Below are 6000 nucleotides of genomic sequence, written 5' to 3'. Positions count from 1 at the left end.
GAGCCGTTTTTCATTGACTGTATAGAAAAATAGCTCCAAAAAACGGCCGTAAAGAACGCGAGTTTGCTCAAAAAACGGTTGAAAATCAGGAGCTGTCCACACACAACATACATAGTGCAGCGTTTTTCAAAGAAAAATATATTACAAATTATTCAAATCTAATCCACTTTGCTGTTACTGTAATATGCTGCAGAATTTCTGCACGAAAAATCCAGACGGAAATTCTGCAGGATCTACACTGTGTGTGTACGTACCCTAAATAGTTAATACATAACACATTTTCATAGGAACTGAGTGATCAAAGGGAAACACTGTTTCTGTACCAGCTTTCCTATGTAATCTTTGGATCTCTGAAAGGCAATAGTGCCCTCTCTGGGTCATTTACATGAACTTCCAACTGCTTTTGTTTTTTATCAAATAGTTAATAGCTGAGATATATCAGGACTGATATGTAATGAAATTTGTTTTTTTCAATGTGGAAAAACGGAAACCAGATGTTACATGAAAATGAATCAGAAGTTGCTAAATGTTATTCATACTTTGTATTTGAGAATGAAACCGTTTCTAGGGCACGCTGCAGTTTTTTCTGCATACCTTTCCTTGATGTTTTTGTGTTGACGACAATGGTTAAAACCATGTTTAAAACCAGCATTTTTTTTACATGCGGCGCTGCATCTACAGTTTCCTATACAAGCAGCCTAAAAAAACATTTCCTAGAACTAGCACATTAGAAAAAAGCACAGCAAATGAAATAAAACAGCATGTATTAACATGTTTTTTGTTTTTTTTACACTGCTAGGCTTTAAGGCCCCATGCAAACGACCACAGAAACGGTTCGTAATTACGGACCCATTCATTTCTATGGCCAACGGACACCTTCCCGTATATTTACCGTGCCGTAGAAACATTCGGTAAAAAATAGGACATGTCCTATTTTTTTATTTTACGGACCGTGCTCCTATATTTTATAACGGGAGGACAGCCCACAAATCCGGACAACTATCCGCGTCCGTTCTTGGTCGGTTGTGCCCGTATTCATGGACCGTGATTACGGGTACGGTCGTGTGCATGGGGCCTAAGTCTTATGTACATGGCTGTATTATAGTTCTATACAACCTCTGAGTTGTAGTACATAATATGGTGACATACAGAGATGTGTAGTGTTAAATGCAGTGGCCTAGCTCTAGGGGTCGCAGCGGTCGCAATTGCGACCGGGCCCAGAAGGCAGGGGGGCCCGCAGCCCCCCGCAACACATCAATGAAAAGTTACTATAGTAACTGGGGCCTATGTAGTAAACTACACCAGCCCCTGTTACTATAGTAACTGACAGTAGTTACCCTCCTCTTCCTGGAGCGTATCAGAGGTTCTGACATCACAGCACTATGCGCAGCGCATAACGTCACGATGCTATGCGCTGCGCACACCATCCCGACACTTGATGGAGTGAGGACCTGCGGCCGAAGAAGAGGTAAGTTTAATTTTAGTGTCTTGCTGATGGGTTGGGGTCAGACACCCGGGACCCCCGACAATCAGCTGTTTTGAAGGGGTTTCAGCCGCTCGTACGAGTGCTACTTCCCCTTCATTCCGGCCACTTTCTCACACTGAATCGTTGACACGGACGTGTCAGCGATTCACAGTGTGAGCAAGTGAGCGAAATGAAGGGGAAGCAGCACTCGTACGAGCTCTGCACCCCCTTCAAGACAGCTGATTGGCGGGGGTCCCGGGTGTCTGACCCCAACCCATCAGCTATTGATGGCCTATACTGAAGATAGGCCATCAATGTTTAGGGACTGGACAACCTTTAAAGCCTACCGTGTGTTAGGCTTAGATACAGGGCCCCAGCTTATACTGCGTAAGAATACTATAGAAAACACTGAGAACAAAGGAGTCATAAACTATTAGGATAATTTTGCCAATGGCATAGAAAAATAAACTTTATTAGGACAGTACAAATTACATACAATTTAAAAATAGACTACAAAATCCAAGACCTGTACACCTCCCAAGTGGCAAAGACGAACATAGAGGAAATACCTCTTATAAATGCAGCTCCGAGAAGAAAGAGATCATTAAATCAAACAAGCAAGGGCTCAGATAAACATATTGTCAGTTCAGTATGATTGAATATCAAGTGAAGGCAAAACGCCAGAAATTGAAATGTAAGTGAAATCGGGTCATATATTCATCCAGACTCATAGTAGCATTGTAGGTAAATGATTAAATGCTGGACTCAAAAAATGACGACAAATTGCTTACATAAGCCCACATCAAGCAAGATATATCTTCCCAGCAAATAAAGCCACAAGAGGAAAGGTAAGTAGAAAAGGGGTCCCTCCGTACTCGGGAAGTCACTGAACCACAGGAATTATATGGGTTAGTAGCACCATAGGTTTTTACCTTATACCTTTTCTACTTACCTTTCCTCTTGTGGCTTTATTTGCTGGGAAGATATATCTTGCTTGATGTGGGCTTATGTAAGCAATTTGTCGTCATTTTTTGAGTCCAGCATTTAATCATTTACCTACAATGCTACTATGAGTCTGGATGAATATATGACCCGATTTCACTTACATTTCAATTTCTGGCGTTTTGCCTTCACTTGATATTCAATCATACTGAACTGACAATATGTTTATCTGAGCCCTTGCTTGTTTGATTTAATGATCTCTTTCTTCTCGGAGCTGCATTTATAAGAGGTATTTCCTCTATGTTCGTCTTTGCCACTTGGGAGGTGTACAGGTCTTGGATTTTGTAGTCTATTTTTAAATTGTATGTAATTTGTACTGTCCTAATAAAGTTTATTTTTCTATGCCATTGGCAAAATTATCCTAATAGTTTATGACTCCTTTGTTCTCAGTGTTTTCTATAGTCAATTTGGAGTCTCTATTCCCACAGTAGGGAGGCCTGAATCCGCACTTGTTGGTGGTCTAACCCTGATAACTATTTTCCTGTTGAGACATATGTTGATATTATGCGTAAGAATACTGTCTGCTGCACCCTGTATCTAAGCCTACATTAGGCTTAGATACAGGGTCCAACAAACAGTATCACACATGCACATGGGACCTGTTCACGTCGCCGCTGCCCTTACTTTGAGGGGTTCCGTCTGGTTAACTGCTCGATGTAAAGGCAAACGGAAACCTTAGCTTCCGTTTGCATCACCATTGATCTCAATGGGTGGGAAGGGTCACAGTTTTTGGCCTTTCCCAGCCTAATAATACTAGACTGCGGCCGCCCCAGTGCCCCTCTGTCACTACAGATGGTCAGGTGCTAGATCATACCCGGCTCTTCCTGGTGGCGCTGGGTACCAGGGTAATAATGGGGATTAGTGTTAACCTCTTCATGTCTAACATTAAGTCCCCCCTTAGTAATGGGCGTTGTGAATCAGCCAGCAACAATTACTAGGGCGGTAGTTATAAAGTTTAAACAAATACAAAGACATAGATAAAATATTTTATTGAAATAAAAATTCCACACAACCCTCGTTATCCATTTTATTGAGAATAAAAAAAAATAATGATTATTGCTACCTTTCCTGGGTCCAGCACTGGAGCTGCAATGTCAGCGAGCTGGGCCCTATATCTAATTCAATCATGTGTGATACTGTCTGCTGAGCCACTGTATCTAATCCTATCATGTGCGATACTGTCTGCTGGGCCCTATATCTAATCCTATCATGTGTGATACTGTCTGCTGGGCCCTATATCTAATCCTATCATGTGTGATACGGTTTGTTGAGACACTGTATCTAATCCTATAATGTGTGCTACTGTCTGCTAAGCCACTATATCTAATCTTATCCATCACTTTAGGGTCGTAGTGCTATAGATATGCGGTCTCATTTTTTTTGGGGGGGGGGGGCATATATGTATTGGGGATATTCCCCCTGATGTTTTAAGTCCTTAGTGACGCCCCTGGCTGCTAGTGCTGCATTATTGGATCACTTAGGAGATCCAGCGATGCAGCTGAACGCTGCGTGCCATCGGCCCTGAAAAGTTTGGGGGGGGGGGCCCAAGAAGAACCTTTGCTTCGGGGCCCATGAGCCTTTAGCTACGCCCCTGGTTAAATGTACATGCCTAGTGTATACAGCTCTGTAGTACACTAAAATTGTATTTCGTGAACATCAAAAAAGTGTTTTATACAAATAAAGTGACATAATAAAAGATCGCACAAAATATCCTGATTTAAGTCAAAATATTCTACAGCTGTGAAGACTCAGGTGAATGCAAACATTGGCAGTCACCCAAAACTAAGGTACATAACATGGGACGTGTAGTGCACAATATTCTATCATCTGTGGCGTTCATGTTGTACAACTACGCAAGCTTAGCATTACATCACATGATAAAAATATCACGTGAACGGCTGTCAAGCAGCTCTATGTTAGCGTCTTAGCAACCACGCATGCATACATGAATGCCAGAGAGAAGAGAAAGAACAGGCATAGAGAATACAGACCAAAGACCCGAACGTAAGTCTATTATATTCAGCTGGCACCCTGATGTAATGGCCAGGACCGAAGCTAGCCTCCGATCCGGCCGATTAGCCCCTCACATGCTGCGTTCAATAGAGATCGCAGCATTTGAGGGGTTTTTAGCCACCGGCACCCCAGCAACGTTATGGCTGGGTTGCCTGGTGGCTGCAAAGGTTATCGGAGTCCTAATACTTACCTCCCGGTCTGCCAGCAACAGAAGCCTCCTATGCCCCGCTCGGCGGCGGGGCCTAAAACGCTTTCGGTACCATCGTCAAGATGGCGCCGTCTCAGCTTCCGGCATCAGCAGCGGACACCCCTATGTATCGGCAGGAGCCGGAGCTAGCTCCGATTCCTGCCATTAACCCCTTCGATGCAGCGATCCAATGCGATTGCTGCAACTTAGCGGTTTGTAGCCGGAGGCGGAGCCTTATCGGCTTGCTGTCAGTGAACAACTGACAGTTCCAATACATTGCACTACATAGGTAGTGCAATGTATTAGAACATCAAACAAACAGTTGGATCTTCAAGTCCCCTAGTGGGACTAAAGAAATTTGTAAAAAAAAAAGCAAAAATAAAAGTTGTAAAAAATACAATAAAAGTTTCAAATAATAAAATAAAACACAATCTCCCCGTTATCAAGTCATTTATAATTGAAAAAAATAATAAACCATACATATTTGGTATCGCTGCGACCATAACGAGCTAAACTATAAAAATATTTTATTTATCCCGCGCAGTGAACGCCGTAAAAAAAAACTAAAAAATACTGCCATAATTGCTGTTCTTTTGGTCACTTTGTCTTCCAAAAATTGAAATAAAAAGTGATCAAAAAGCCGCATTTATCCAAAAATGGTACCTATAAAAACTATAACTCGTCTCGTAAAAAACAAGCCCTCATACAGCTCCGACGACGAAAAAATTAAAAAGTTATGGCTCTCACAACTTGGCGACAGAAAAAATATATTCTCTTCACAAAAGTAATTTTATTGCGCAAAAAGTTGTAAAACATAAAAAAGTGCTATAAATTAGGTATTCCCGGAATCGGACTGATCCGCAGAATAAAGTTAACATGTAATTTATTATGCGTGGTGAATGCTATATAAAAAGAACTAAAAAAAAGATGCCAGAATTGCTGTTTTTTTGTCACCTTGCCTCCCAAAAAAAAAGATAAAAAGTGATCAAAAAGTCGCATGTACCCCAAAATGGTACCAATAAAAACTACAGCTCGTCCCGCAAAAAAACAGGCCTCATACCACTACGTCTATGAAAAAGTAATATAAGTTAAGGCTTCAATAAGTCAGGAAAGAAAAATATCCAGTTGTGCAGCCCGAGGGGAACACTTCTGTTTCAAGAGGCAAATTATCAAGGCACTAAAATTAGGGAACCAGGGGAGGTAGGGCCCAAAAATATCTGCTGGAAGCGGGGGCACCCGTATTATACCAGGACAACACTTCCCAGCAAAATTCCCCAAACTGCAAATGTGCGGAGTGTGGACCAAAAGGAGGATAAGGAAGGACATTTATCAG

The 6000-nt window shown here is 41.9% G+C and overlaps 1 protein-coding gene across 1 annotated transcript in view; it reads left to right on the top strand.

Moving 5' to 3' along the window:
- The first annotated feature begins 1449 nt into the window (after positions 1–1449).
- LOC142750006 (zinc metalloproteinase-disintegrin-like 4a) overlaps positions 1450–6000 on the top strand; it is an 81802-nt gene continuing 77251 nt past the window's right edge. The window contains exon 1 of the mRNA XM_075858699.1: positions 1450–1468. The gene's annotated coding sequence lies outside the window, so the exon portion shown is untranslated. The remainder of the gene's footprint in view (positions 1469–6000) is intronic.

This window comes from Rhinoderma darwinii, chromosome 3 (genome assembly GCF_050947455.1).
Source record: "Rhinoderma darwinii isolate aRhiDar2 chromosome 3, aRhiDar2.hap1, whole genome shotgun sequence".
NCBI classification, from domain to species: Eukaryota; Metazoa; Chordata; class Amphibia; order Anura; family Rhinodermatidae; genus Rhinoderma; species Rhinoderma darwinii.
The sequence above is the reverse complement of the archived record's forward strand: the minus strand, read 5'-3'. Positions and strand labels throughout refer to the sequence as shown.